Genomic DNA, 10,426 nt, shown 5'->3' with positions numbered 1-10,426 from the left:
TATAGCAATCAATATACACATATAGCATTCAATTTGCAGTTAAATGTTTTGACATGCATACTCTACCAAAATATCTAAAGTCAACTATCATGAAAACACCATGAAATACTTTGAGCCAATGATGCTTTTGTTAAAGCACAGCACACAAAAAAGTTCTCTTTATACAAATAAAATATAAATACTCCTAATTGCTCACAGACTTTTTCTGACAAGTGTTAGTCCAAAACGAATATTTACAGTCTATGCTGAGCAATGAATGCCTGGAAAATAGCATTCGCAGTGCAAACACTGACAGTTTTAACCAAAAAAACAAAATAAAACAAAACAAAACAAAAAACAAACAAAAAAACCCACACCAAAACAACAAAAAACCCAAAAAGCAAACTTGTACATTGGTGCTAACTAATGGGGCAACTGAAATACTCTCGGCCTGGAAAGGATGTAAGAAAATATTTCAAGAACATCTGATTCCGCTGAAAATAAGATCATTAGATTTCTTCTTAAAACAAACGCCTGAAGGTGTGAGTGTGATATTTTACACACACACCACACACACACACCATGATCTACAGCAAGGAATATTTTGATCCTTTTCATGTGACATTTTGTTACTTGGGGAGTAGAAGAGAAATATGAAAAACTGACACGGAGAAGATGTCCTAAAATGTACAAATGAATCATGTTTACTGCAGCTATAACATCATTTGCTTTTCCTCCCTGTGCTATGCTATACCTACATTTAATGAGTGATTTTGTATTTTAAAGGGGGAGATATTAAGGATTTAAGGACTTAATTTAACAGTTTGGCTATTCAAGAATGCTTATTTATTCTGAAAATAGAAACCTTAAGGACATACCTTTTTTAAGTCAAAGAAGATAAGGAATATGAGTGATGTCTGTGTATAAAGAAAGAAAAAGGGAAAATCAGTTTTAAAGGATAATTTTGTGTTATCTCTGCAAATGTGCTTTTGTATATGCATCATGCCAGCAGTATGCATACATAGAAAATAAGGACTCATAGGACAAAGTCACAAAGAAAATTATCCTCATTAAAAAGCTGGATTTTATAACCTGTAAGTCAGGGTATCACAGAGGTAAATTTAACTTCTTACGGATCATGGAGAAAAGGAAGATTATTTTTCCTGCACCCTCACTGCCCACCTTGGACTGGTCAGTAAAGAAGGGAGTCTTATTTTTTTTTTGGGGGGGGGGTGGTTTGAAGGGTGTCATGCCCCCACGTAGCTGGAGGAAGAAATGAGAGCTGATGACTCTTTACATATATCTTTCTAATTTCAAAACTTTCCTCATGCAGATGCCTGAAATCAAGTTCTATAGTATTGATAACTGATTTTCTTCATTTTGTATTCTAGATTACTAGCTATAATTATTTTGAAGTACTCCAGTGGTCAAATAACAAAACTAATCTGTATAGAATATTCTTACAAAGAGAATTACCCATCTATGTTAGTTGCTTGATTCTTCCTTTATTGCTGTCCTAAGAGGTTTCTTTGGACATACAGCATATATTTCAAATTAAAATATTATGCATTAAAACAGCAGATTAAGTACAAGTATTTCTCCAAATAACAGATTTGTATATGAATCTACCAATGTTGGAAAATCTCAGCATAAATTAATATATTCACTATATCATTCCATTTATACTCAGTCAGGTCCTGCAAAGCCAAATTTGGCAAAAGATTTAATAACACATCCAATCACAAGGCTCTGAGCAGGTTAACGATGGTTTTCTTGAGGATTACATTCATCTCCATGAAGTGCGGCTATCTTTGAAAACTCCTGTTAAGTTCAGAGACAGTAACTTTTAAAGATACTCTTAACAGGTCTTCCCTATTACTAAACATCTTATCTCTCATGCTAGCAAATCCAAAGAGCTTTTCATGATAGCATGAAGAAAGAAATTGCCATAAAATGAAAACTGAAAAATTACACTGTTTTTAAGTCACCGACAGGGTTTATTTCGCAAGGGTACACTTCATCACTACAAATGCTTCGAACCCATCTCACAAGATGTATCTGCTTTCCTGCTGTTGTTTCTATTGCATAAATCAAACCAGTACTCATTAGTGTAAACTCATTAGGGTAAACCAAACCTCAATTGCAAGGATCTCAGCATTTTTGAAAACATAGATATAAAGATATCCAAATTAATGTCACTTAATTAAAAATATATAGTTTGCTTTGGACAGTTTTTACTAACTCTGATCCTTATTATCTGGACTAGTGAGATTAAGGTAATTTAGGGCTGTATAGTTCCAGAGTGCGGCAGAGCATAAAGACCTTCTAAAACAGAGAGGCCCAAACCCATAATAGCCACTACCATGTAACTAACACTGAGAAATGCAATTTTAATTTGCAGCAGGAGCTTAAGGAAACACTTTGGTGTAAATAAAAGTGAATCCTTAAAAAAATAAAAAAAAAATTTGGTAATTTTGCACATGAAGTGGATAAGGCACTGACATAACACTTTCTTTTTAAACTAACGAAATACAGTTTCTTGATGGAGAAAGAGCTGTCTGAGCTAATCAGAATCCAAAGCATCTTGAGATCAAAACAAAAAAATCAATGTGTGAAACATTATGTGCTACTGAGATACAAATGGCACTAGCATCTTAGGTGGCACTGCTGGGACAAATTCAGTCTCCCTGAAATTCCCAAAGTGTAACTTGGCTTTGTTGCCAAAACACACATTTTAATATACTGTTTTGAAAGTAGAAATGTAGACACTAAGAATTTCATGATCCTACTATACTCAAATGAAGTATATCTGTATGAAGTTTTCAGGTGAAAGGCAATGGAGCACAATCTGTAACAGGAACGACCTGCTTCAAGACTCAGTAACGCTGGAAAAACAAAACTCCATTTGTGTCACATATCTCACGCTTAGGCTTGAAATTAGATGGAAAACTGCATCTCACTCCTGGCTTCTCCAGTTGTGAAGATGACTTCAGCGCACTGCATGGGTTTCTCTCTGTCCAGTCTCAAGCTAGCTCTAAACTGACACAAATCTGATTCCAAGTCACCTTCCTCATCCACAACCCCTGTGAGTAGGTGGGTGGGGAGAGTCATTCAGTCCTCTTCTAAACTTGCTTTGATGTCACAGAGGAAGTAGCTTTACTCCTTTCCAAGCCTAATCTCTTCAGTCCCTTTGTGATACCATGATTTATAATAAATATGTATCTGGTCTTCCTCCTTCTTTCTATCACAGAGCTCCTAAAACCCTTGGGGAATATCCTAAGTGAAGAGGGAGATAAAGGTGTCTTTTGTTATGTTAATGAGGTGGGTTTTGGTCCTGTGCCCAAGGAAGGGTCTGGCTGCCAGGAGAACCAGCCCTGTGATTGGAGGGCTGTAACTTTCTGTCATTGCCCCACCACACCCCTGGAAGGGGAAAGAGGCTGGAATTTTAATCAATTCCCAGTGGCCAATGGTTTAATCAATCATGCCTATGTAATGAAGACTCCATAAAAACCTAAAAGTATGGGGTTTGGAGAGCTCCAGGGTTGGTGAACACATGAAGCTTTTGGGGACAGCCATTCAGGGATAGCATGGAAGCTCCTTGCCCTTTCCCGAGACCCTGCCCTCTGCTTCTCTTCCATCTGGCTATTATCTGCTTTTATATATCCAGAGTTATATCCTTTTATAATAAACCAATAATCTAGTAAATAAAATGTTTCTCTGAGTTCTACGAGCTGCTCTAGCAAATTAATCAAACCCAAGAAGGGGGTTGTTGGAATCTCCAAGTTACAGCCAGCACCGGTAACAGCTGGGCATGCACCTGGCATGTGAAGTAGACTGAGCCCCTCATCTATGGGATCTGATGTTATCTGGTATCAGAATTGAGTTGAACTGCAGGACATCCAGCTGGTGTCAGAGTACTTCTGGCTGTGACAGAGATCCCCAAACACTGAAATTGGTGGTCAACCTTACCTACTCATTCTAGACTTGACCATTTTTTCTCTCTTATTCTTCTGTCCCAACCTTAGCCTCTCGATGCCTCTGTGTTTCTCAAATTCTAAAAGGAACTTCCCTTATTCTACTTTACTGTGAAATCATCATCACACATGTTCCTGCCCTTCGTGGTTACAGGCCAAATCATTTACACTTGCTGTCCCTTCTGTTTCTCTTTCATTTACTCCTTGGTACATTCTAATTCAGTTTCTCTTCCCTACATTTTAGAGTACAACTCCAGTAAAATTTCCTATCACAGAATTTCCTAAATCAAAAATCTAGAACAGAATCTCATCTTAACACAACTTCCACAATGTCTGGATTTGCCAAAACTCATTGATGAAACTGTCTTCTCCCGGGCAGCCATCAGATTCGTTCTTTTCCTATCTTCCTGATTATTCTGAGTTTCCTAACACAATGTTGGAGATGTTTCCTCAGCTCCCTTGAATGGAGTGACCTTATCTATTGCAAGTGATGGGTACATGACTCTGCCTGAATGACTCCCAAATGCATCCCAGGCCCTGAGCTTTATTCTTAATCTTTATGCCCTCAAAACATCTCTACATACACTTTGAGATTCAACTTGTCTGAAACCCGTTCATCATCTTTATCTCCTTATACTTTAGCCTAGATAAAGCTTTAGACAGCTCATTTGAAACAAATCTAATGAGTTTTAAAAAATCTTATTAACACCCCAAACTCTCACAATACATTGTATAAATGAGAGAGCTATTACTACAAATCAAGTACGACCAACAGCAAGTCAAAAACAGTTACACAGTCATGATCTGCAGAAACTCTCCCAGAAGGTATGACATGGAAGTCCTCAGCCATATCTTGATCCCAACCACTAATAACACTTTCTAACTCATCCCTCATTAACTCTTTTGCATTAGAAACATTTGAGATGTCTAGAGCCAAGCTAAGGGGCACTCAGCATCTCTCTCAACATGAAATATGTTGCTTTTAGTGGAAAGATGTTAGGGAGCTAAACAAATAAAAGGACCTCATCTTAAGTGAAAAAGATAAAGGTATATAGGCTCATGTCCATAAAATTATTGAAATACATATGCTTATTTAATGATAGCCTGCTTTCACTTACACATATTTTTGCTTCAGGAAGAACACTTTTAGTCGTCAAGTTACAAGAGTTAGAAGGCCAGTAAGGCAATATTTTAACGATATTTCATGGTAATAGCTGGTTAAATGGCAGAGTAAAGATAAAACGAAAAATGAAAAATTCTGTGTATATATTCCTACATTGAATAGCACCAAATATAGGACAAACTACACTTAATGGGTAAAGATTGAACTACATTGGCTTTGAAATTTAGACCTAAAATGAGGACAAGGGGTGAAGAGAACAGTATTTTAAATAGTTATTACCACCTTACTTTTTGTAGCAGCTGTGAAGACTTGAGACACAAGTAAAATGAAAGAAAATGTTACTCGTGAATGTAATTACTACCAGTTATAAAGTATTATGTGTAGGGACGTAAATTGAAATCAAAAACTATCATGAAAAATATTACACATGAGGAAATGAAAGATAACCAAAATTGAAAAATAAATAAGTAATTAACCTGCTCTACCTGAAGGCTTAGGAGATGATGATGACTAAACAATACGGAGGCTTTTCATCATAAGCAAGTTTCCCTCTAAATCCCACACAAGAAGGCTCTTACTATGGAAAGCATTCAGCACTATATTTACAATGCATTTTCTATACTTAGACTGACATAGATATAAATTCTTACTGAGGATTAGGTCAATCTCATGAAACAGGCTCCAGAATTTAACTATATTTAGCTAGGAGAGAAGTAAAAAAAAGGAGGGTACAGTATTACAATTCTATGGTAATGAAAATACTACTGGAAAAATTAATACGAAAATCTTTTCACAGTTTCTATACATGTTTTATAATAAGTCATATAATAACCATATCATGCAAAACCAAGTAGATTTTTATCATTTTCTTGCTAGAAAAAGGGTGAGACACTGAAAGCTATATGGGTGCTCATTCATTCACTCTTCATCCAATATTTACCTGTTATCCATTAACTGATGGACTTGTTGCTAAGTAATAATGAAGACAGTACCTTTCCTCACAGAAACAGACAAACAAATAGCAAGTAATATGGTGAGGGCCATCAAAAATGTTTGTGAAGGTGCTGTGGAAGCCTCGGGGAGATGTACATAACTGAGCAGGTCTCTCTTGTTTAATGTGAAAGAAACTCAGAAGTAGGCTGGATGCAGAGAAAGAGGATCTCTTTTTCACTGCTGGTGGGAATAAACACTGGTGCAGCTACTCTGGAAAACAGTAGGGAGGTTCCTCAAAAAATTAAAAATAGAACTACCCTACAACCCAGCAATTGCACTACTAGGTATTTATCCAAGGGATACAGGTATGCTGTTTCGAAGGGGCACATGCACCCCAATGTTTATGCAGCACTATCAACAATAGCCAAAGCAGGGAAAGAGCCCAAATGTCCAAAGATGGATGAATGGATAAAGAAGATGTGGTATATATATACAATGGAGTATTACTCAGAAATCAAAAAGAATGAAATCTTGCCATTTGCAACCATGTGGATGGAACTATGGGGTATTATGCTAAGCGAAATTAGTCAGAGAGAGACAAATATCATATGACTTCACTCATATGAGGACTTTAAGACACAGAACAGATGAACACAAGGGAAGGGAAGCAAAAATAATATAAAAACAGGGAGGGGTACAAAACAGAAGAGACTCATAAATATGGAGAACAAACTGAGGGTTACTAGAGGGGTTGTGGGAGGGTTGTAGGTAAGGGGCATTAAGGAATCTACTCCTGAAACCACTGTTGCACTATATGCTAACTAACTTGGATGTAAATTTAAAAAATAAAATAAAATAAAATAAAATAAAATAAAATAAAATAAAATAAAATAAAGGAAAAGAAAAGAAAAGAAAAGAAAAGAAAAGAAAAGAAAAGAAAAGAAAAGAAAAGAAAAGAAAAGAAAAAAGAAGTAGGCTGGATGCCCTGTCAGAATGGTTAAAATTAACAACACAAGAAACAACAGGTGTTGGCAAGAATGCAGGGAAAGAAGAAACCTCTTACACTGCTGGTGGGAACGATGCAGTCACTCCAGAAAACAGTCTGGAGGTTCCTCAAAAAGTTAAAAATAGAACTACCCCATGATCCAGCAATTGCACTACCAGGTATTTACCCAAAGGATACAAAAATACAAATTCGAAGGGGAACATGTACCCCAATGTTTATAGCAGCCTTATCAATAATAGCCAAATTATGGAAAGAGCCGAAATGTCCACTGACTGATGAATGGACAAAGAAGATGCAGTATGTAGTTATGTATGTATATGTACATATTATCATATATATGTATATATATATGAATATTACTCAGTCATCAAAAGGAAATAAATCTTGCCATTTGCAATAATGTGAATGGAGCTAGAGTGTATTTTGCTAAGTGAAATAAGTCAGGCAGAGAAAGACAATGCCATATGATTTCACTCATATGTGGAATCTAAGAAACAAAACAGATGAACATATGAAAAGGGGGAAAAAGAGAGAGACAGAAAGAAAGAAACAAACCATAAGAGACTCTTTAGGATAGAAAACAAAAGGAGGGTTAATGGAGGGAGGTGGGCAGGGGGATGGGCTAAATGGATGATGGGTATTAACGAGGGCACTTGTTGGGTGTTGAACACTGGGCGTTACATGTACGTGATGAATCACTAAATTCTACTCCTGAAAACAATATTACACTATATGTTAACTAACTAGAATTTAAATAAAAATGTGAAAAAAAAGAAGTAGGTTGTATGAAATGCCAATAAATTGGGTTCCACACAAAAGTAAGGTACATTCAGGAATAACTGAAAGTAGAGATACTGAAGTCCCTTTCTGTCTTTTTCCTTTTTTTTCTAATATAATTTATTGTCAAATTGGTTTCAACACCCAGTGTTCATCCCAACAGATGCCCTCCTCAATGCCCATCACCCTCTCTGTGTCTTTTTCCACTTCTCTCTCTAAATTGACTTCATTCTCTCAGAATCATTTTATCCACAATGCAGAACCATGGCTGAGGAAGCTCTGGGCTCACACTCTCTCATTCTTTGTGCTGGACTAGTGAGCTTGAGCTATATTTACAGTTGATCCAGAAAAATCACTCTCAGGAACACGACCTTAGAGGTTCAAAGCCAAACATATCTGATTTTGGGGAAGATGGTGGAATGTGAACAGCAAAGATCACATGGCTAGTCCTGGTCCAGCAGGAATTCTACTTCCTGGGTATGCTTACTTTTAGAAAGCTGGGTGCTTCCCAAAGAGACCAGTGGGAAACTTTTACTGAGTATCTTGACTATTTTGCTGAAAAATAATTTGTATAACAGGGCAGAGTGATCCTGAAACTCTCTCTGTGAGGGTCCTTTATAGAATTTTGGATATATTCCTGAAACAGGAAGTCTCAAGATATAATCGCCAATTCCTGATTAATAATAAAATATAAATAATATATTTCATGTTGTTTGATGTGATGAAAGGTATAGGGTGGAATTTCAGTGCTGTTAAAGAGAAGACATTCTTTACCTGTATTTTAATCCCCTATACTATACAAGAACCAGAGAAAGTCATTAGAGAAAAATAAAATAACCTCAAAATCAAAAATCCCATCATTATTAACCTCTGTTTGAAAAAGTTAAATGTGTAATTATAGGCTCACTGGGAAAACATAACCAACGTGGTTATAAAAAACTGTATGGTTATTTTGTGGGTGCAAGCAATGAGGTTTTAAGGATTATCTCACAGGGGGGTTAGAAATGGCAAATTTGTGATGTATCTTAGGTTGCATAAAGCTGGCTTGTCTCCTGTTTACTACCCAGCAATTGCAATGGGCCTAATTTACACAACAATTACTTAGAAGTAACTCCTTTGAAATGCATTGTGTGATTAATTGACTTGGCTTCAGGAATGCAATGTTGTTTCTACATTGTTGTTCAGTTCAACCTAATGCCCCCTAGAGCACTGATCCAATTAAGAAACAAGGCAGGGAGGCAGATATTAAGCATAGTATTTCTATATTACACAGCACTTTGTACAGGATCGAACACCACCATCTACTGTCTGCAGGCACTTGATTTATTCAGTGCATCCTTGTGACACTGGACATATGGCTCATGGAAATGAATAAATAGGATTTAAAGTAAGTATCTTAGAGAAAAATTAAAACCAGATAAATTTAACTTATTGAAGCATGCTTTTAAAAATAAAACCCTGTGGGGAAACAAAAACAAACTATTGGGACTTCATCAAGATTAAAAGCTTCTGCACAGAGAAGGAAACAACCAACAAAACTAAAAGGCAAACTTCAGAATGGGAGAAGGTATTTGCAAATGGCATTTCTGATAAAGGCTAGCATCTAAAATATGAAGAACATAAAATATAAAGAACTTAATCAAATTCAACACCCAAAAAACAAACAATCCAGTTTAAAAATGGGTGGCTGGGTGCCTGGGTGGGTGGTTCAGTCAGTTAAGCATCCAACTCTGGATTTCAAGCTCAGGTCATGATCCCAGGGTTGTGTGATTGAGCCCTGCGTAGGGCTCTGTGCTAAGGGTGAATCTGGCTTGAGATTCTCTCCCTGAAAATGGGCAGAAGACATGAGTAGACATTTTTCTTTTTTTCTTTTTTATTTTTTTAACATTTATTTATTATTGAGAGAGAGACACACACACACACAGAGCATGAGCAGGGGAGGGGCAGAGAGAGGGAGAGACACAGAATCCGAAGCAGGCCCCAGGATCTGAGCTGTCAGCACAGAGAACTCACAAACTGCAAGATCATGACCTGAGCTGAAGTCAGTTGCTCAACCAACTGAGCCACCCAGGTGCCCCTAGTAGACACTTTTCTAAAGAAGACCTACAGATGGCCAACAGACACATGAAAAGATGCTCAACATCACTCATCATCAGGGAAATACAAATCAAAATACAATGAGATATCACTCACACCTGTCAGAATGACTAAAATTAACAAAAAAGAAACAACAGGTGATGGGGAGGATGCACAGAAAGGGGAACCCTCTTACACTGTTGGTAGGAGTGCACTGGTGCGGCCACTCTGGAAAACAGTATGGAGGTTACTCAAAAAGTTAAAAATAGAACTACACTATGACCCAGTAACTGCACTGCTAGTTATCCAAAGGATAAAAAAATACTGATTCAAAACGATACATGCATCTCAATGTTTATAGCAGCATTATCAACAATACCCAAATTGTGGAAAGAGAGCAAGTGTCCATCAACAGTGAATGGACAAGGAAGATGTGGTGTATATACACAATGTAATATTACATACCCATTAAAAATGAAATCTTGCCATTTGCAATGATGTGGATGGAGGCAGAGCGTATAATGCTAATTGAAATAATCAGTTACAGAAAGGCAAATA

The 10,426-nt window shown here is 36.8% G+C and overlaps 1 protein-coding gene across 4 annotated transcripts in view; it reads right to left on the bottom strand.

Annotated features, from left to right (window-relative positions):
* Window positions 1-10,426, bottom strand: part of FBXL17 (F-box and leucine rich repeat protein 17) — a 507,842-nt gene that overhangs the window by 202,095 nt on the left and 295,321 nt on the right. The gene's annotated exons all lie outside the window — the stretch shown is intronic.

This window comes from Neofelis nebulosa, chromosome 1 (genome assembly GCF_028018385.1).
Source record: "Neofelis nebulosa isolate mNeoNeb1 chromosome 1, mNeoNeb1.pri, whole genome shotgun sequence".
Classification (NCBI taxonomy): Eukaryota; Metazoa; Chordata; class Mammalia; order Carnivora; family Felidae; genus Neofelis; species Neofelis nebulosa.
This window is presented reverse-complemented; position numbering and strand designations above follow the sequence as displayed.